General features: G+C 46.9%; 12 non-coding genes and 2 pseudogenes across 12 annotated transcripts; all 14 read left to right on the forward strand.

Annotated features, from left to right (window-relative positions):
* The first annotated feature begins 1197 nt into the window (after positions 1-1197).
* Positions 1198-1388, forward strand: LOC142272924 (U2 spliceosomal RNA). Its single transcript, XR_012737713.1, has one exon. It is a non-coding gene; the product is annotated as a U2 spliceosomal RNA (small nuclear RNA).
* A 1387-nt stretch (positions 1389-2775) lies between these two features.
* Positions 2776-2966, forward strand: LOC142272925 (U2 spliceosomal RNA). The gene has a single exon (XR_012737714.1). It is a non-coding gene; the product is annotated as a U2 spliceosomal RNA (small nuclear RNA).
* A 1387-nt stretch (positions 2967-4353) lies between these two features.
* On the forward strand, positions 4354-4544 carry LOC142272926 (U2 spliceosomal RNA). Its single transcript, XR_012737715.1, has one exon. It is a non-coding gene; the product is annotated as a U2 spliceosomal RNA (small nuclear RNA).
* A 1386-nt stretch (positions 4545-5930) lies between these two features.
* On the forward strand, positions 5931-6121 carry LOC142272927 (U2 spliceosomal RNA). The gene has a single exon (XR_012737716.1). It is a non-coding gene; the product is annotated as a U2 spliceosomal RNA (small nuclear RNA).
* A 1387-nt stretch (positions 6122-7508) lies between these two features.
* Positions 7509-7699, forward strand: LOC142272928 (U2 spliceosomal RNA). Its single transcript, XR_012737717.1, has one exon. It is a non-coding gene; the product is annotated as a U2 spliceosomal RNA (small nuclear RNA).
* Positions 7700-9086: 1387 nt separating this feature from the next.
* Positions 9087-9228, forward strand: LOC142273091 (U2 spliceosomal RNA; annotated as a pseudogene).
* Positions 9229-9971: 743 nt separating this feature from the next.
* Positions 9972-10165, forward strand: LOC142273067 (U2 spliceosomal RNA). Its single transcript, XR_012737840.1, has one exon. It is a non-coding gene; the product is annotated as a U2 spliceosomal RNA (small nuclear RNA).
* Positions 10166-11552: 1387 nt separating this feature from the next.
* LOC142272929 (U2 spliceosomal RNA) lies at positions 11553-11743 on the forward strand. The gene has a single exon (XR_012737718.1). It is a non-coding gene; the product is annotated as a U2 spliceosomal RNA (small nuclear RNA).
* A 1387-nt stretch (positions 11744-13130) lies between these two features.
* LOC142272932 (U2 spliceosomal RNA) lies at positions 13131-13321 on the forward strand. The gene has a single exon (XR_012737720.1). It is a non-coding gene; the product is annotated as a U2 spliceosomal RNA (small nuclear RNA).
* A 1387-nt stretch (positions 13322-14708) lies between these two features.
* On the forward strand, positions 14709-14899 carry LOC142272933 (U2 spliceosomal RNA). Its single transcript, XR_012737721.1, has one exon. It is a non-coding gene; the product is annotated as a U2 spliceosomal RNA (small nuclear RNA).
* Positions 14900-16286: 1387 nt separating this feature from the next.
* Positions 16287-16477, forward strand: LOC142272934 (U2 spliceosomal RNA). Its single transcript, XR_012737722.1, has one exon. It is a non-coding gene; the product is annotated as a U2 spliceosomal RNA (small nuclear RNA).
* A 1387-nt stretch (positions 16478-17864) lies between these two features.
* On the forward strand, positions 17865-18055 carry LOC142272935 (U2 spliceosomal RNA). The gene has a single exon (XR_012737723.1). It is a non-coding gene; the product is annotated as a U2 spliceosomal RNA (small nuclear RNA).
* Positions 18056-19442: 1387 nt separating this feature from the next.
* On the forward strand, positions 19443-19583 carry LOC142273073 (U2 spliceosomal RNA; annotated as a pseudogene).
* Positions 19584-20264: 681 nt separating this feature from the next.
* Positions 20265-20460, forward strand: LOC142273052 (U2 spliceosomal RNA). The gene has a single exon (XR_012737827.1). It is a non-coding gene; the product is annotated as a U2 spliceosomal RNA (small nuclear RNA).
* The last annotated feature ends 313 nt before the right edge of the window (positions 20461-20773 follow it).

The raw sequence follows: 20773 nt of genomic DNA on the forward strand, positions 1-20773 counted from the left end.
CACTCAACCTGACCAACTCGGCTATGTCCCCGTGCTGCAGTTCTCTGTCTTATCTAGATCATTTGCAATTGAATGGAATAGATCCCTTTTGGACAAAGTGGATTCACCTGCTGCTGCAGTGACCACAGGTGTGATAAGATCTAGAATTGGCATCTGGTGCGATCTCTCCGCTTCCACTCCAAAGAAAGTTACCTGTTTATTCCTATCATGCATTGGTTTTTGGGGTTTTCTTTGAGTAATGATGATCTCTTTAGTAGTCTGTTGGCGCCCTCTCCTGGAGGAATAGTTTGCTTGCTCTTGGACATTCTAAAAGAGAGGTCATGATAGACATTGAGCTTCTGAGCTCAATTGGGGACAGTCATGGGTGATGAATGTTTGCAACCTACTGCGAAGCCTCATACCGCAATATAAGGAACGTCAAATACTAAGAAAGGGCGGCCTATGAAAGAATTACTACTTTCAATAAGTACACTTAAACGGCTAATTGGGAATAGAAAAACTGTAAAAAGCCCTCTGAGAAAGCCCCCCTCTAACCTTTGATAGTAAGCTTTTCTGTAGTCTGCCTGTTGATGTATTTTCCGTTTGAACTGTGCACAACATGAAGAGACGGAACACTGGCGGCTTGTCACAATGCCCCCCGATGACATCACAATAGCGCTGCTGCCTAGAAAACAAGCTGCGCAGAAGAAGTTGTTCTTTGGGTGGGAGGGTGGGCTAGTGGAAGGAGGGGGCAATCTCTTTTTTTCCCGGGTGGTAGGGGGATGACAGGAGAAGGGAAGCGGGTGGTGAGAAAGGTACAGAGGGCAGGGTTTGGGGGCTGGGAAGGAAAGGGAAAAGATTAGGGTTTGGGGATGATGAAAGGGCTTTCTACGGGTAAGGATGGCAAAGGGTGGCAGTGACGGAAAGTCAGGCAACCTGTCCTGTCCGTCTTTTTGTATCGTGAATTGGAAAGACTGCAAGGGGGAGGGGAGTTGCTTGCGCCCTAAAGGAGGAGTTATTCAGATTCATTGCAGTGGGCGGCGGCTGCAAAACGCACCATTCTTCTTGTTTTTGCTCTGCAAAGCAGCCTTTTCAAGGGTTGGCTTGGGTAACAAAATGTCTTGTGTAGGCGTGGGTTTGTCTCCCTCTCGCTCTCTCTCCCTAAGATGTGTCCGGCATAGGCCAGGGTGCCACTCGAGGCCCAAACCAATTCTGGTTATCGCTTCTCGGCCTTTTGGCTAAGATCAAGTGTAGTATCTGTTCTTATCAGTTTAATATCTGATACGTCCCCTATCTGGGGACCATATATTAAATGGATTTTTAGAACAGGGAGATGGAAAAAGAGCTTGCTCTGTCCACTCCACGCATTGACCTGGTATTGCAGTACCTCCAGGAACGGTGCACCCCTTCTTAACCCAGTTTCCAAAAGCAGAACTCAATTCACCTGATTCATATTAGCCCGATTTAATGAATTGGAAGAAAGCATACGTCTTCATATGCACCTCAATTTGGCCCATTCACTTTTCACACTTCCTCCTTTTGTTTTTTATCTTTCACACTTTTGACTTTCTTTATTCATCCAAATAGCAAACTCATCACCACTCAACCTGACCAACTCGGCTATGTCCCCGTGCTGCAGTTCTCTGTCTTATCTAGATCATTTGCAATTGAATGGAATAGATCCCTTTTGGACAAAGTGGATTCACCTGCTGCTGCAGTGACCACAGGTGTGATAAGATCTAGAATTGGCATCTGGTGCGATCTCTCCGCTTCCACTCCAAAGAAAGTTACCTGTTTATTCCTATCATGCATTGGTTTTTGGGGTTTTCTTTGAGTAATGATGATCTCTTTAGTAGTCTGTTGGCGCCCTCTCCTGGAGGAATAGTTTGCTTGCTCTTGGACATTCTAAAAGAGAGGTCATGATAGACATTGAGCTTCTGAGCTCAATTGGGGACAGTCATGGGTGATGAATGTTTGCAACCTACTGCGAAGCCTCATACCGCAATATAAGGAACGTCAAATACTAAGAAAGGGCGGCCTATGAAAGAATTACTACTTTCAATAAGTACACTTAAACGGCTAATTGGGAATAGAAAAACTGTAAAAAGCCCTCTGAGAAAGCCCCCCTCTAACCTTTGATAGTAAGCTTTTCTGTAGTCTGCCTGTTGATGTATTTTCCGTTTGAACTGTGCACAACATGAAGAGACGGAACACTGGCGGCTTGTCACAATGCCCCCCGATGACATCACAATAGCGCTGCTGCCTAGAAAACAAGCTGCGCAGAAGAAGTTGTTCTTTGGGTGGGAGGGTGGGCTAGTGGAAGGAGGGGGCAATCTCTTTTTTTCCCGGGTGGTAGGGGGATGACAGGAGAAGGGAAGCGGGTGGTGAGAAAGGTACAGAGGGCAGGGTTTGGGGGCTGGGAAGGAAAGGGAAAAGATTAGGGTTTGGGGATGATGAAAGGGCTTTCTACGGGTAAGGATGGCAAAGGGTGGCAGTGACGGAAAGTCAGGCAACCTGTCCTGTCCGTCTTTTTGTATCGTGAATTGGAAAGACTGCAAGGGGGAGGGGAGTTGCTTGCGCCCTAAAGGAGGAGTTATTCAGATTCATTGCAGTGGGCGGCGGCTGCAAAACGCACCATTCTTCTTGTTTTTGCTCTGCAAAGCAGCCTTTTCAAGGGTTGGCTTGGGTGACAAAATGTCTTGTGTAGGCGTGGGTTTGTCTCCCTCTCGCTCTCTCTCCCTAAGATGTGTCCGGCATAGGCCAGGGTGCCACTCGAGGCCCAAACCAATTCTGGTTATCGCTTCTCGGCCTTTTGGCTAAGATCAAGTGTAGTATCTGTTCTTATCAGTTTAATATCTGATACGTCCCCTATCTGGGGACCATATATTAAATGGATTTTTAGAACAGGGAGATGGAAAAAGAGCTTGCTCTGTCCACTCCACGCATTGACCTGGTATTGCAGTACCTCCAGGAACGGTGCACCCCTTCTTAACCCAGTTTCCAAAAGCAGAACTCAATTCACCTGATTCATATTAGCCCGATTTAATGAATTGGAAGAAAGCATACGTCTTCATATGCACCTCAATTTGGCCCATTCACTTTTCACACTTCCTCCTTTTGTTTTTTATCTTTCACACTTTTGACTTTCTTTATTCATCCAAATAGCAAACTCATCACCACTCAACCTGACCAACTCGGCTATGTCCCCGTGCTGCAGTTCTCTGTCTTATCTAGATCATTTGCAATTGAATGGAATAGATCCCTTTTGGACAAAGTGGATTCACCTGCTGCTGCAGTGACCACAGGTGTGATAAGATCTAGAATTGGCATCTGGTGCGATCTCTCCGCTTCCACTCCAAAGAAAGTTACCTGTTTATTCCTAGCATGCATTGGTTTTTGGGGTTTTCTTTGAGTAATGATGATCTCTTTAGTAGTCTGTTGGCGCCCTCTCCTGGAGGAATAGTTTGCTTGCTCTTGGACATTCTAAAAGAGAGGTCATGATAGACATTGAGCTTCTGAGCTCAATTGGGGACAGTCATGGGTGATGAATGTTTGCAACCTACTGAGAAGCCTCATACCGCAATATAAGGAACGTCAAATACTAAGAAAGGGCGGCCTATGAAAGAATTACTACTTTCAATAAGTACACTTAAACGGCTAATTGGGAATAGAAAAACTGTAAAAAGCCCTCTGAGAAAGCCCCCCTCTAACCTTTGATAGTAAGCTTTTCTGTAGTCTGCCTGTTGATGTATTTTCCGTTTGAACTGTGCACAACATGAAGAGACGGAACACTGGCGGCTTGTCACAATGCCCCCCGATGACATCACAATAGCGCTGCTGCCTAGAAAACAAGCTGCGCAGAAGAAGTTGTTCTTTGGGTGGGAGGGTGGGCTAGTGGAAGGAGGGGGCAATCTCTTTTTTTCCCGGGTGGTAGGGGGATGACAGGAGAAGGGAAGCGGGTGGTGAGAAAGGTACAGAGGGCAGGGTTTGGGGGCTGGGAAGGAAAGGGAAAAGATTAGGGTTTGGGGATGATGAAAGGGCTTTCTACGGGTAAGGATGGCAAAGGGTGGCAGTGACGGAAAGTCAGGCAACCTGTCCTGTCCGTCTTTTTGTATCGTGAATTGGAAAGACTGCAAGGGGGAGGGGAGTTGCTTGCGCCCTAAAGGAGGAGTTATTCAGATTCATTGCAGTGGGCGGCGGCTGCAAAACGCACCATTCTTCTTGTTTTTGCTCTGCAAAGCAGCCTTTTCAAGGGTTGGCTTGGGTGACAAAATGTCTTGTGTAGGCGTGGGTTTGTCTCCCTCTCGCTCTCTCTCCCTAAGATGTGTCCGGCATAGGCCAGGGTGCCACTCGAGGCCCAAACCAATTCTGGTTATCGCTTCTCGGCCTTTTGGCTAAGATCAAGTGTAGTATCTGTTCTTATCAGTTTAATATCTGATACGTCCCCTATCTGGGGACCATATATTAAATGGATTTTTAGAACAGGGAGATGGAAAAAGAGCTTGCTCTGTCCACTCCACGCATTGACCTGGTATTGCAGTACCTCCAGGAACGGTGCACCCCTTCTTAACCCAGTTTCCAAAAGCAGAACTCAATTCACCTGATTCATATTAGCCCGATTTAATGAATTGGAAGAAAGCATACGTCTTCATATGCACCTCAATTTGGCCCATTCACTTTTCACACTTCCTCCTTTTGTTTTTTATCTTTCACACTTTTGACTTTCTTTATTCATCCAAATAGCAAACTCATCACCACTCAACCTGACCAACTCGGCTATGTCCCCGTGCTGCAGTTCTCTGTCTTATCTAGATCATTTGCAATTGAATGGAATAGATCCCTTTTGGACAAAGTGGATTCACCTGCTGCTGCAGTGACCACAGGTGTGATAAGATCTAGAATTGGCATCTGGTGCGATCTCTCCGCTTCCACTCCAAAGAAAGTTACCTGTTTATTCCTATCATGCATTGGTTTTTGGGGTTTTCTTTGAGTAATGATGATCTCTTTAGTAGTCTGTTGGCGCCCTCTCCTGGAGGAATAGTTTGCTTGCTCTTGGACATTCTAAAAGAGAGGTCATGATAGACATTGAGCTTCTGAGCTCAATTGGGGACAGTCATGGGTGATGAATGTTTGCAACCTACTGCGAAGCCTCATACCGCAATATAAGGAACGTCAAATACTAAGAAAGGGCGGCCTATGAAAGAATTACTACTTTCAATAAGTACACTTAAACGGCTAATTGGGAATAGAAAAACTGTAAAAAGCCCTCTGAGAAAGCCCCCCTCTAACCTTTGATAGTAAGCTTTTCTGTAGTCTGCCTGTTGATGTATTTTCCGTTTGAACTGTGCACAACATGAAGAGACGGAACACTGGCGGCTTGTCACAATGCCCCCCGATGACATCACAATAGCGCTGCTGCCTAGAAAACAAGCTGCGCAGAAGAAGTTGTTCTTTGGGTGGGAGGGTGGGCTAGTGGAAGGAGGGGGCAATCTCTTTTTTTCCCGGGTGGTAGGGGGATGACAGGAGAAGGGAAGCGGGTGGTGAGAAAGGTACAGAGGGCAGGGTTTGGGGGCTGGGAAGGAAAGGGAAAAGATTAGGGTTTGGGGATGATGAAAGGGCTTTCTACGGGTAAGGATGGCAAAGGGTGGCAGTGACGGAAAGTCAGGCAACCTGTCCTGTCCGTCTTTTTGTATCGTGAATTGGAAAGACTGCAAGGGGGAGGGGAGTTGCTTGCGCCCTAAAGGAGGAGTTATTCAGATTCATTGCAGTGGGCGGCGGCTGCAAAACGCACCATTCTTCTTGTTTTTGCTCTGCAAAGCAGCCTTTTCAAGGGTTGGCTTGGGTGACAAATGTCTTGTGTAGGCGTGGGTTTGTCTCCCTCTCGCTCTCTCTCCCTAAGATGTGTCCGGCATAGGCCAGGGTGCCACTCGAGGCCCAAACCAATTCTGGTTATCGCTTCTCGGCCTTTTGGCTAAGATCAAGTGTAGTATCTGTTCTTATCAGTTTAATATCTGATACGTCCCCTATCTGGGGACCATATATTAAATGGATTTTTAGAACAGGGAGATGGAAAAAGAGCTTGCTCTGTCCACTCCACGCATTGACCTGGTATTGCAGTACCTCCAGGAACGGTGCACCCCTTCTTAACCCAGTTTCCAAAAGCAGAACTCAATTCACCTGATTCATATTAGCCCGATTTAATGAATTGGAAGAAAGCATACGTCTTCATATGCACCTCAATTTGGCCCATTCACTTTTCACACTTCCTCCTTTTGTTTTTTATCTTTCACACTTTTGACTTTCTTTATTCATCCAAATAGCAAACTCATCACCACTCAACCTGACCAACTCGGCTATGTCCCCGTGCTGCAGTTCTCTGTCTTATCTAGATCATTTGCAATTGAATGGAATAGATCCCTTTTGGACAAAGTGGATTCACCTGCTGCTGCAGTGACCACAGGTGTGATAAGATCTAGAATTGGCATCTGGTGCGATCTCTCCGCTTCCACTCCAAAGAAAGTTACCTGTTTATTCCTATCATGCATTGGTTTTTGGGGTTTTCTTTGAGTAATGATGATCTCTTTAGTAGTCTGTTGGCGCCCTCTCCTGGAGGAATAGTTTGCTTGCTCTTGGACATTCTAAAAGAGAGGTCATGATAGACATTGAGCTTCTGAGCTCAATTGGGGACAGTCATGGGTGATGAATGTTTGCAACCTACTGCGAAGCCTCATACCGCAATATAAGGAACGTCAAATACTAAGAAAGGGCGGCCTATGAAAGAATTACTACTTTCAATAAGTACACTTAAACGGCTAATTGGGAATAGAAAAACTGTAAAAAGCCCTCTGAGAAAGCCCCCCTCTAACCTTTGATAGTAAGCTTTTCTGTAGTCTGCCTGTTGATGTATTTTCCGTTTGAACTGTGCACAACATGAAGAGACGGAACACTGGCGGCTTGTCACAATGCCCCCCGATGACATCACAATAGCGCTGCTGCCTAGAAAACAAGCTGCGCAGAAGAAGTTGTTCTTTGGGTGGGAGGGTGGGCTAGTGGAAGGAGGGGGCAATCTCTTTTTTTCCCGGGTGGTAGGGGGATGACAGGAGAAGGGAAGCGGGTGGTGAGAAAGGTACAGAGGGCAGGGTTTGGGGGCTGGGAAGGAAAGGGAAAAGATTAGGGTTTGGGGATGATGAAAGGGCTTTCTACGGGTAAGGATGGCAAAGGGTGGCAGTGACGGAAAGTCAGGCAACCTGTCCTGTCCGTCTTTTTGTATCGTGAATTGGAAAGACTGCAAGGGGGAGGGGAGTTGCTTGCGCCCTAAAGGAGGAGTTATTCAGATTCATTGCAGTGGGCGGCGGCTGCAAAACGCACCATTCTTCTTGTTTTTGCTCTGCAAAGCAGCCTTTTCAAGGGTTGGCTTGGGTGACAAAATGTCTTGTGTAGGCGTGGGTTTGTCTCCCTCTCGCTCTCTCTCCCTAAGATGTGTCCGGCATAGGCCAGGGTGCCACTCGAGGCCCAAACCAATTCTGGTTATCGCTTCTCGGCCTTTTGGCTAAGATCAAGTGTAGTATCTGTTCTTATCAGTTTAATATCTGATACGTCCCCTATCTGGGGACCATATATTAAATGGATTTTTAGAACAGGGAGATGGAAAAAGAGCTTGCTCTGTCCACTCCACGCATTGACCTGGTATTGCAGTACCTCCAGGAACGGTGCACCCCTTCTTAACCCAGTTTCCAAAAGCAGAACTCAATTCACCTGATTCATATTAGCCCGATTTAATGAATTGGAAGAAAGCATACGTCTTCATATGCACCTCAATTTGGCCCATTCACTTTTCACACTTCCTCCTTTTGTTTTTTATCTTTCACACTTTTGACTTTCTTTATTCATCCAAATAGCAAACTCATCACCACTCAACCTGACCAACTCGGCTATGTCCCCGTGCTGCAGTTCTCTGTCTTATCTAGATCATTTGCAATTGAATGGAATAGATCCCTTTTGGACAAAGTGGATTCACCTGCTGCTGCAGTGACCACAGGTGTGATAAGATCTAGAATTGGCATCTGGTGCGATCTCTCCGCTTCCACTCCAAAGAAAGTTACCTGTTTATTCCTATCATGCATTGGTTTTTGGGGTTTTCTTTGAGTAATGATGATCTCTTTAGTAGTCTGTTGGCGCCCTCTCCTGGAGGAATAGTTTGCTTGCTCTTGGACATTCTAAAAGAGAGGTCATGATAGACATTGAGCTTCTGAGCTCAATTGGGGACAGTCATGGGTGATGAATGTTTGCAACCTACTGCGAAGCCTCATACCGCAATATAAGGAACGTCAAATACTAAGAAAGGGCGGCCTATGAAAGAATTACTACTTTCAATAAGTACACTTAAACGGCTAATTGGGAATAGAAAAACTGTAAAAAGCCCTCTGAGAAAGCCCCCCTCTAACCTTTGATAGTAAGCTTTTCTGTAGTCTGCCTGTTGATGTATTTTCCGTTTGAACTGTGCACAACATGAAGAGACGGAACACTGGCGGCTTGTCACAATGCCCCCCGATGACATCACAATAGCGCTGCTGCCTAGAAAACAAGCTGCGCAGAAGAAGTTGTTCTTTGGGTGGGAGGGTGGGCTAGTGGAAGGAGGGGGCAATCTCTTTTTTTCCCGGGTGGTAGGGGGATGACAGGAGAAGGGAAGCGGGTGGTGAGAAAGGTACAGAGGGCAGGGTTTGGGGGCTGGGAAGGAAAGGGAAAAGATTAGGGTTTGGGGATGATGAAAGGGCTTTCTACGGGTAAGGATGGCAAAGGGTGGCAGTGACGGAAAGTCAGGCAACCTGTCCTGTCCGTCTTTTTGTATCGTGAATTGGAAAGACTGCAAGGGGGAGGGGAGTTGCTTGCGCCCTAAAGGAGGAGTTATTCAGATTCATTGCAGTGGGCGGCGGCTGCAAAACGCACCATTCTTCTTGTTTTTGCTCTGCAAAGCAGCCTTTTCAAGGGTTGGCTTGGGTGACAAAATGTCTTGTGTAGGCGTGGGTTTGTCTCCCTCTCGCTCTCTCTCCCTAAGATGTGTCCGGCATAGGCCAGGGTGCCACTCGAGGCCCAAACCAATTCTGGTTATCGCTTCTCGGCCTTTTGGCTAAGATCAAGTGTAGTATCGTTCGAAAAGGTGGTTTAAGGCTCCGGCCACCTTAGTACAATGATGCAATGCACACTGGAAGGTTGCGCTTGTTAGTACTTTGGGAGGATAGTATATCCATCTAGAGGAAACCATGGCCCTACCAGGATCGAGGCTATTAGACTGAGTAAGTGTGGGGGCTATGGTGCAATGTGCCCCAGGATTGACGACCCTGGAGTGAGTCTGAGCTTGCTGGCTTGGGACCCCGGCGAGCCTTGGGCTCTGTAGCACACCGTACCTTGCCCTTTCATACTTTCTGAGCATATTGCTCTATCCCGGCCTTCTGGCTAGGAAGGGAAATTTTTATAATCATGGTCGGAGGTCCGTTCAGCTTTGGGCTGAGAAACCAACACCCGGTTGGAGGTCCGGGTCAGCTTTGGCTGAGAAACCAACACCCGGTTGGAGGTCCGGGTCAGCTTCGGCTGAGAAACCAACACCCGGTAGGAGGTCCGGGTCAGCTTCGGCTGAGAAACCAACACCCGGTTGGAGGTCCGGGTCAGCTTCGGCTGAGAAACCAACACCCGGTTGGAGGTCCGGTTAGCCTTGGGCTGAGAAACCAACACCGGTTGACGGTCCGGGCAGTTTCGGCTGCGAAACCAACAACTAGTAGCTCTCTACTCCACTTGGGTAAGATGCCTGGGTGGACGCTGGGAGCAACGACAAGGCTCAACCAGGCTTCGGCTTGGGGGAGCACCGAAGATCCCTGACCCTTGCTGTGGCCTTCTGGCTCGGAGGGACGGGGTTGATTTTTGGGGACTCTCTCCTCACGGTGGGGTCCACACGAATCCTAGCCTTTGCACTGTTTTTGGTGTGACTTCGGTCATGCATTTTTTGTGGTGCTTTGGAAAGCTTCATTAAATCAAAAAATCTGTTCTTATCAGTTTAATATCTGATACGTCCCCTATCTGGGGACCATATATTAAATGGATTTTTAGAACAGGGAGATGGAAAAAGAGCTTGCTCTGTCCACTCCACGCATTGACCTGGTATTGCAGTACCTCCAGGAACGGTGCACTCCTTCTTAACCCAGTTTCCAAAAGCAGAACTCAATTCACCTGATTCATATTAGCCCGATTTAATGAATTGGAAGAAAGCATACGTCTTCATATGCACCTCAATTTGGCCCATTCACTTTTCACACTTCCTCCTTTTGTTTTTTATCTTTCACACTTTTGACTTTCTTTATTCATCCAAATAGCAAACTCATCACCACTCAACCTGACCAACTCGGCTATGTCCCCGTGCTGCAGTTCTCTGTCTTATCTAGATCATTTGCAATTGAATGGAATAGATCCCTTTTGGACAAAGTGGATTCACCTGCTGCTGCAGTGACCACAGGTGTGATAAGATCTAGAATTGGCATCTGGTGCGATCTCTCCGCTTCCACTCCAAAGAAAGTTACCTGTTTATTCCTATCATGCATTGGTTTTTGGGGTTTTCTTTGAGTAATGATGATCTCTTTAGTAGTCTGTTGGCGCCCTCTCCTGGAGGAATAGTTTGCTTGCTCTTGGACATTCTAAAAGAGAGGTCATGATAGACATTGAGCTTCTGAGCTCAATTGGGGACAGTCATGGGTGATGAATGTTTGCAACCTACTGCGAAGCCTCATACCGCAATATAAGGAACGTCAAATACTAAGAAAGGGCTGCCTATGAAAGAATTACTACTTTCAATAAGTACACTTAAACGGCTAATTGGGAATAGAAAAACTGTAAAAAGCCCTCTGAGAAAGCCCCCCTCTAACCTTTGATAGTAAGCTTTTCTGTAGTCTGCCTGTTGATGTATTTTCCGTTTGAACTGTGCACAACATGAAGAGACGGAACACTGGCGGCTTGTCACAATGCCCCCCGATGACATCACAATAGCGCTGCTGCCTAGAAAACAAGCTGCGCAGAAGAAGTTGTTCTTTGGGTGGGAGGGTGGGCTAGTGGAAGGAGGGGGCAATCTCTTTTTTTCCCGGGTGGTAGGGGGATGACAGGAGAAGGGAAGCGGGTGGTGAGAAAGGTACAGAGGGCAGGGTTTGGGGGCTGGGAAGGAAAGGGAAAAGATTAGGGTTTGGGGATGATGAAAGGGCTTTCTACGGGTAAGGATGGCAAAGGGTGGCAGTGACGGAAAGTCAGGCAACCTGTCCTGTCCGTCTTTTTGTATCGTGAATTGGAAAGACTGCAAGGGGGAGGGGAGTTGCTTGCGCCCTAAAGGAGGAGTTATTCAGATTCATTGCAGTGGGCGGCGGCTGCAAAACGCACCATTCTTCTTGTTTTTGCTCTGCAAAGCAGCCTTTTCAAGGGTTGGCTTGGGTGACAAAATGTCTTGTGTAGGCGTGGGTTTGTCTCCCTCTCGCTCTCTCTCCCTAAGATGTGTCCGGCATAGGCCAGGGTGCCACTCGAGGCCCAAACCAATTCTGGTTATCGCTTCTCGGCCTTTTGGCTAAGATCAAGTGTAGTATCTGTTCTTATCAGTTTAATATCTGATACGTCCCCTATCTGGGGACCATATATTAAATGGATTTTTAGAACAGGGAGATGGAAAAAGAGCTTGCTCTGTCCACTCCACGCATTGACCTGGTATTGCAGTACCTCCAGGAACGGTGCACCCCTTCTTAACCCAGTTTCCAAAAGCAGAACTCAATTCACCTGATTCATATTAGCCCGATTTAATGAATTGGAAGAAAGCATACGTCTTCATATGCACCTCAATTTGGCCCATTCACTTTTCACACTTCCTCCTTTTGTTTTTTATCTTTCACACTTTTGACTTTCTTTATTCATCCAAATAGCAAACTCATCACCACTCAACCTGACCAACTCGGCTATGTCCCCGTGCTGCAGTTCTCTGTCTTATCTAGATCATTTGCAATTGAATGGAATAGATCCCTTTTGGACAAAGTGGATTCACCTGCTGCTGCAGTGACCACAGGTGTGATAAGATCTAGAATTGGCATCTGGTGCGATCTCTCCGCTTCCACTCCAAAGAAAGTTACCTGTTTATTCCTATCATGCATTGGTTTTTGGGGTTTTCTTTGAGTAATGATGATCTCTTTAGTAGTCTGTTGGCGCCCTCTCCTGGAGGAATAGTTTGCTTGCTCTTGGACATTCTAAAAGAGAGGTCATGATAGACATTGAGCTTCTGAGCTCAATTGGGGACAGTCATGGGTGATGAATGTTTGCAACCTACTGCGAAGCCTCATACCGCAATATAAGGAACGTCAAATACTAAGAAAGGGCGGCCTATGAAAGAATTACTACTTTCAATAAGTACACTTAAACGGCTAATTGGGAATAGAAAAACTGTAAAAAGCCCTCTGAGAAAGCCCCCCTCTAACCTTTGATAGTAAGCTTTTCTGTAGTCTGCCTGTTGATGTATTTTCCGTTTGAACTGTGCACAACATGAAGAGACGGAACACTGGCGGCTTGTCACAATGCCCCCCGATGACATCACAATAGCGCTGCTGCCTAGAAAACAAGCTGCGCAGAAGAAGTTGTTCTTTGGGTGGGAGGGTGGGCTAGTGGAAGGAGGGGGCAATCTCTTTTTTTCCCGGGTGGTAGGGGGATGACAGGAGAAGGGAAGCGGGTGGTGAGAAAGGTACAGAGGGCAGGGTTTGGGGGCTGGGAAGGAAAGGGAAAAGATTAGGGTTTGGGGATGATGAAAGGGCTTTCTACGGGTAAGGATGGCAAAGGGTGGCAGTGACGGAAAGTCAGGCAACCTGTCCTGTCCGTCTTTTTGTATCGTGAATTGGAAAGACTGCAAGGGGGAGGGGAGTTGCTTGCGCCCTAAAGGAGGAGTTATTCAGATTCATTGCAGTGGGCGGCGGCTGCAAAACGCACCATTCTTCTTGTTTTTGCTCTGCAAAGCAGCCTTTTCAAGGGTTGGCTTGGGTGACAAAATGTCTTGTGTAGGCGTGGGTTTGTCTCCCTCTCGCTCTCTCTCCCTAAGATGTGTCCGGCATAGGCCAGGGTGCCACTCGAGGCCCAAACCAATTCTGGTTATCGCTTCTCGGCCTTTTGGCTAAGATCAAGTGTAGTATCTGTTCTTATCAGTTTAATATCTGATACGTCCCCTATCTGGGGACCATATATTAAATGGATTTTTAGAACAGGGAGATGGAAAAAGAGCTTGCTCTGTCCACTCCACGCATTGACCTGGTATTGCAGTACCTCCAGGAACGGTGCACCCCTTCTTAACCCAGTTTCCAAAAGCAGAACTCAATTCACCTGATTCATATTAGCCCGATTTAATGAATTGGAAGAAAGCATACGTCTTCATATGCACCTCAATTTGGCCCATTCACTTTTCACACTTCCTCCTTTTGTTTTTTATCTTTCACACTTTTGACTTTCTTTATTCATCCAAATAGCAAACTCATCACCACTCAACCTGACCAACTCGGCTATGTCCCCGTGCTGCAGTTCTCTGTCTTATCTAGATCATTTGCAATTGAATGGAATAGATCCCTTTTGGACAAAGTGGATTCACCTGCTGCTGCAGTGACCACAGGTGTGATAAGATCTAGAATTGGCATCTGGTGCGATCTCTCCGCTTCCACTCCAAAGAAAGTTACCTGTTTATTCCTATCATGCATTGGTTTTTGGGGTTTTCTTTGAGTAATGATGATCTCTTTAGTAGTCTGTTGGCGCCCTCTCCTGGAGGAATAGTTTGCTTGCTCTTGGACATTCTAAAAGAGAGGTCATGATAGACATTGAGCTTCTGAGCTCAATTGGGGACAGTCATGGGTGATGAATGTTTGCAACCTACTGCGAAGCCTCATACCGCAATATAAGGAACGTCAAATACTAAGAAAGGGCGGCCTATGAAAGAATTACTACTTTCAATAAGTACACTTAAACGGCTAATTGGGAATAGAAAAACTGTAAAAAGCCCTCTGAGAAAGCCCCCCTCTAACCTTTGATAGTAAGCTTTTCTGTAGTCTGCCTGTTGATGTATTTTCCGTTTGAACTGTGCACAACATGAAGAGACGGAACACTGGCGGCTTGTCACAATGCCCCCCGATGACATCACAATAGCGCTGCTGCCTAGAAAACAAGCTGCGCAGAAGAAGTTGTTCTTTGGGTGGGAGGGTGGGCTAGTGGAAGGAGGGGGCAATCTCTTTTTTTCCCGGGTGGTAGGGGGATGACAGGAGAAGGGAAGCGGGTGGTGAGAAAGGTACAGAGGGCAGGGTTTGGGGGCTGGGAAGGAAAGGGAAAAGATTAGGGTTTGGGGATGATGAAAGGGCTTTCTACGGGTAAGGATGGCAAAGGGTGGCAGTGACGGAAAGTCAGGCAACCTGTCCTGTCCGTCTTTTTGTATCGTGAATTGGAAAGACTGCAAGGGGGAGGGGAGTTGCTTGCGCCCTAAAGGAGGAGTTATTCAGATTCATTGCAGTGGGCGGCGGCTGCAAAACGCACCATTCTTCTTGTTTTTGCTCTGCAAAGCAGCCTTTTCAAGGGTTGGCTTGGGTGACAAAATGTCTTGTGTAGGCGTGGGTTTGTCTCCCTCTCGCTCTCTCTCCCTAAGATGTGTCCGGCATAGGCCAGGGTGCCACTCGAGGCCCAAACCAATTCTGGTTATCGCTTCTCGGCCTTTTGGCTAAGATCAAGTGTAGTATCTGTTCTTATCAGTTTAATATCTGATACGTCCCCTATCTGGGGACCATATATTAAATGGATTTTTAGAACAGGGAGATGGAAAAAGAGCTTGCTCTGTCCACTCCACGCATTGACCTGGTATTGCAGTACCTCCAGGAACGGTGCACCCCTTCTTAACCCAGTTTCCAAAAGCAGAACTCAATTCACCTGATTCATATTAGCCCGATTTAATGAATTGGAAGAAAGCATACGTCTTCATATGCACCTCAATTTGGCCCATTCACTTTTCACACTTCCTCCTTTTGTTTTTTATCTTTCACACTTTTGACTTTCTTTATTCATCCAAATAGCAAACTCATCACCACTCAACCTGACCAACTCGGCTATGTCCCCGTGCTGCAGTTCTCTGTCTTATCTAGATCATTTGCAATTGAATGGAATAGATCCCTTTTGGACAAAGTGGATTCACCTGCTGCTGCAGTGACCACAGGTGTGATAAGATCTAGAATTGGCATCTGGTGCGATCTCTCCGCTTCCACTCCAAAGAAAGTTACCTGTTTATTCCTATCATGCATTGGTTTTTGGGGTTTTCTTTGAGTAATGATGATCTCTTTAGTAGTCTGTTGGCGCCCTCTCCTGGAGGAATAGTTTGCTTGCTCTTGGACATTCTAAAAGAGAGGTCATGATAGACATTGAGCTTCTGAGCTCAATTGGGGACAGTCATGGGTGATGAATGTTTGCAACCTACTGCGAAGCCTCATACCGCAATATAAGGAACGTCAAATACTAAGAAAGGGCGGCCTATGAAAGAATTACTACTTTCAATAAGTACACTTAAACGGCTAATTGGGAATAGAAAAACTGTAAAAAGCCCTCTGAGAAAGCCCCCCTCTAACCTTTGATAGTAAGCTTTTCTGTAGTCTGCCTGTTGATGTATTTTCCGTTTGAACTGTGCACAACATGAAGAGACGGAACACTGGCGGCTTGTCACAATGCCCCCCGATGACATCACAATAGCGCTGCTGCCTAGAAAACAAGCTGCGCAGAAGAAGTTGTTCTTTGGGTGGGAGGGTGGGCTAGTGGAAGGAGGGGGCAATCTCTTTTTTTCCCGGGTGGTAGGGGGATGACAGGAGAAGGGAAGCGGGTGGTGAGAAAGGTACAGAGGGCAGGGTTTGGGGGCTGGGAAGGAAAGGGAAAAGATTAGGGTTTGGGGATGATGAAAGGGCTTTCTACGGGTAAGGATGGCAAAGGGTGGCAGTGACGGAAAGTCAGGCAACCTGTCCTGTCCGTCTTTTTGTATCGTGAATTGGAAAGACTGCAAGGGGGAGGGGAGTTGCTTGCGCCCTAAAGGAGGAGTTATTCAGATTCATTGCAGTGGGCGGCGGCTGCAAAACGCACCATTCTTCTTGTTTTTGCTCTGCAAAGCAGCCTTTTCAAGGGTTGGCTTGGGTGACAAAATGTCTTGTGTAGGCGTGGGTTTGTCTCCCTCTCGCTCTCTCTCCCTAAGATGTGTCCGGCATAGGCCAGGGTGCCACTCGAGGCCCAAACCAATTCTGGTTATCGCTTCTCGGCCTTTTGGCTAAGATCAAGTGTAGTATCTGTTCTTATCAGTTTAATATCTGATACGTCCCCTATCTGGGGACCATATATTAAATGGATTTTTAGAACAGGGAGATGGAAAAAGAGCTTGCTCTGTCCACTCCACGCATTGACCTGGTATTGCAGTACCTCCAGGAACGGTGCACCCCTTCTTAACCCAGTTTCCAAAAGCAGAACTCAATTCACCTGATTCATATTAGCCCGATTTAATGAATTGGAAGAAAGCATACGTCTTCATATGCACCTCAATTTGGCCCATTCACTTTTCACACTTCCTCCTTTTGTTTTTTATCTTTCACACTTTTGACTTTCTTTATTCATCCAAATAGCAAACTCATCACCACTCAACCTGACCAACTCGGCTATGTCCCCGTGCTGCAGTTCTCTGTCTTATCTAGATCATTTGCAATTGAATGGAATAGATCCCTTTTGGACAAAGTGGATTCACCTGCTGCTGCAGTGACCACAGGTGTGATAAGATCTAGAATTGGCATCTGGTGCGATCTCTCCGCTTCCACTCCAAAGAAAGTTACCTGTTTATTCCTATCATGCATTGGTTTTTGGGGTTTTCTTTGAGTAATGATGATCTCTTTAGTAGTCTGTTGGCGCCCTCTCCTGGAGGAATAGTTTGCTTGCTCTTGGACATTCTAAAAGAGAGGTCATGATAGACATTGAGCTTCTGAGCTCAATTGGGGACAGTCATGGGTGATGAATGTTTGCAACCTACTGCGAAGCCTCATACCGCAATATAAGGAACGTCAAATACTAAGAAAGGGCGGCCTATGAAAGAATTACTACTTTCAATAAGTACACTTAAACGGCTAATTGGGAATAGAAAAACTGTAAAAAGCCCTCTGAGAAAGCCCCCCTCTAACCTTTGATAGTAAGCTTTTCTGTAGTCTGCCTGTTGATGTATTTTCCGTTTGAACTGTGCACAACATGAAGAGACGGAACACTGGCGGCTTGTCACAATGCCCCCCGATGACATCACAATAGCGCTGCTGCCTAGAAAACAAGCTGCGCAGAAGAAGTTGTTCTTTGGGTGGGAGGGTGGGCTAGTGGAAGGAGGGGGCAATCTCTTTTTTTCCCGGGTGGTAGGGGGATGACAGGAGAAGGGAAGCGGGTGGTGAGAAAGGTACAGAGGGCAGGGTTTGGGGGCTGGGAAGGAAAGGGAAAAGATTAGGGTTTGGGGATGATGAAAGGGCTTTCTACGGGTAAGGATGGCAAAGGGTGGCAGTGACGGAAAGTCAGGCAACCTGTCCTGTCCGTCTTTTTGTATCGTGAATTGGAAAGACTGCAAGGGGGAGGGGAGTTGCTTGCGCCCTAAAGGAGGAGTTATTCAGATTCATTGCAGTGGGCGGCGGCTGCAAAACGCACCATTCTTCTTGTTTTTGCTCTGCAAAGCAGCCTTTTCAAGGGTTGGCTTGGGTGACAAAATGTCTTGTGTAGGCGTGGGTTTGTCTCCCTCTCGCTCTCTCTCCCTAAGATGTGTCCGGCATAGGCCAGGGTGCCACTCGAGGCCCAAACCAATTCTGGTTATCGCTTCTCGGCCTTTTGGCTAAGATCAAGTGTAGTATCTGTTCTTATCAGTTTAATATCTGATACGTCCCCTATCTGGGGACCATATATTAAATGGATTTTTAGAACAGGGAGATGGAAAAAGAGCTTGCTCTGTCCACTCCACGCATTGACCTGGTATTGCAGTACCTCCAGGAACGGTGCACCCCTTCTTAACCCAGTTTCCAAAAGCAGAACTCAATTCACCTGATTCATATTAGCCCGATTTAATGAATTGGAAGAAAGCATACGTCTTCATATGCACCTCAATTTGGCCCATTCACTTTTCACACTTCCTCCTTTTGTTTTTTATCTTTCACACTTTTGACTTTCTTTATTCATCCAAATAGCAAACTCATCACCACTCAACCTGACCAACTCGGCTATGTCCCCGTGCTGCAGTTCTCTGTCTTATCTAGATCATTTGCAATTGAATGGAATAGATCCCTTTTGGACAAAGTGGATTCACCTGCTGCTGCAGTGACCACAGGTGTGATAAGATCTAGAATTGGCATCTGGTGCGATCTCTCCGCTTCCACTCCAAAGAAAGTTACCTGTTTATTCCTATCATGCATTGGTTTTTGGGGTTTTCTTTGAGTAATGATGATCTCTTTAGTAGTCTGTTGGCGCCCTCTCCTGGAGGAATAGTTTGCTTGCTCTTGGACATTCTAAAAGAGAGGTCATGATAGACATTGAGCTTCTGAGCTCAATTGGGGACAGTCATGGGTGATGAATGTTTGCAACCTACTGCGAAGCCTCATACCGCAATATAAGGAACGTCAAATACTAAGAAAGGGCGGCCTATGAAAGAATTACTACTTTCAATAAGTACACTTAAACGGCTAATTGGGAATAGAAAAACTGTAAAAAGCCCTCTGAGAAAGCCCCCCTCTAACCTTTGATAGTAAGCTTTTCTGTAGTCTGCCTGTTGATGTATTTTCCGTTTGAACTGTGCACAACATGAAGAGACGGAACACTGGCGGCTTGTCACAATGCCCCCCGATGACATCACAATAGCGCTGCTGCCTAGAAAACAAGCTGCGCAGAAGAAGTTGTTCTTTGGGTGGGAGGGTGGGCTAGTGGAAGGAGGGGGCAATCTCTTTTTTTCCCGGGTGGTAGGGGGATGACAGGAGAAGGGAAGTGGGTGGTGAGAAAGGTACAGAGGGCAGGGTTTGGGGGCTGGGAAGGAAAGGGAAAAGATTAGGGTTTGGGGATGATGAAAGGGCTTTCTACGGGTAAGGATGGCAAAGGGTGGCAGTGACGGAAAGTCAGGCAACCTGTCCTGTCCGTCTTTTTGTATCGTGAATTGGAAAGACTGCAAGGGGGAGGGGAGTTGCTTGCGCCCTAAAGGAGGAGTTATTCAGATTCATTGCAGTGGGCGGCGGCTGCAAAACGCACCATTCTTCTTGTTTTTGCTCTGCAAAGCAGCCTTTTCAAGGGTTGGCTTGGGTGACAAAATGTCTTGTGTAGGCGTGGGTTTGTCTCCCTCTCGCTCTCTCTCCCTAAGATGTGTCCGGCATAGGCCAGGGTGCCACTCGAGGCCCAAACCAATTCTGGTTATCGCTTCTCGGCCTTTTGGCTAAGATCAAGTGTAGTATCTGTTCTAAGATCAAGTGTAGTGTTGTTCGAAGAGGTGGTTTAAGCTCCAGGCCACCTGAGTACAATGATACAATGCACACTGGAAGGTTGCGCTTGCTAGTACTCTGGGTGGATAGTATATTCATCTAGTGGAAAACATGGCCCTACCAGGATCGAGGCTATTAGACTGAGTAAGGATGGGGGGCTATGGTACAACGTGCCCCAGGACTGACGACCCTGGAGTGAGTCTGAGCTTGCTGGCTTGGGACCCCGGCAAGCCTTGGGCTCTGTAGCACACCGTACCTTGCCTTTTCATACTTTTTGAGCATATTACCCTATCCCGGCCTTCTGGCTAGGAAGGGAAATTTTTATAATCCCGGTCGGAGGTCTGGTCAGCTTTGGGCTGAGAAACTAACACCCGGTTGGAGGTCCGGGTCAGCTTCGGCTGAGAAACCAACACCCGGTTGGAGGTCTGGGTCAGCTTCGGCTGAGAAACCAACACCCGGTTGGAGGTCCGGTTAGCCTTGGGCTGAGAAACCAACACCGGTTGACGGTCCGGGCAGTTTCGGCTGCGAAACCAACAACTAGTAGCTCTCTACTCCACTTGGGTAAGATGCCTGGGTGGACGCTGGGAGCAACGACAAGGCTCAACCAGGCTTCGGCTTGGGGGAGCACCGAAGATCCCTGACCCTTGCTGTGGCCTTCTGGCTCGAAGGGACGGGGTTGATTTTTGGGGACCCTCTCCTCACGGTGGGGTCCACACGAATCCTAGCCTTTGCACTGTTTTTGGTGTGACTTCGGTCATGCATTTTTTGTGGTGCTTTGGAAAGCTTCATTAAATCAAAATCTGTTCTTATCAGTTTAATATCTGATACGTCCCCTATCTGGGGACCATATATTAAATGGATTTTTAGAACAGGGAGATGGAAAAAGAGCTTGCTCTGTCCACTCCACGCATTGACCTGGTATTGCAGTACCTCCAGGAACGGTGCACCCCTTCTTAACCCAGTTTCCAAAAGCAGAACTCAATTCACCTGATTCATATTAGCCCGATTTAATGAATTGGAAGAAAGCATACGTCTTCATATGCACCTCAATTTGGCCCATTCACTTTTCACACTTCCTCCTTTTGTTTTTTATCTTTCACACTTTTGACTTTCTTTATTCATCCAAATAGCAAACTCATCACCACTCAACCTGACCAACTCGGCTATGTCCCCGTGCTGCAGTTCTCTGTCTTATCTAGATCATTTGCAATTGAATGGAATAGATCCCTTTTGGACAAAGTGGATTCACCTGCTGCTGCAGTGAC

Source organism: Anomaloglossus baeobatrachus, unplaced genomic scaffold, assembly GCF_048569485.1.
Source record: "Anomaloglossus baeobatrachus isolate aAnoBae1 unplaced genomic scaffold, aAnoBae1.hap1 Scaffold_357, whole genome shotgun sequence".
NCBI classification, from domain to species: Eukaryota; Metazoa; Chordata; class Amphibia; order Anura; family Aromobatidae; genus Anomaloglossus; species Anomaloglossus baeobatrachus.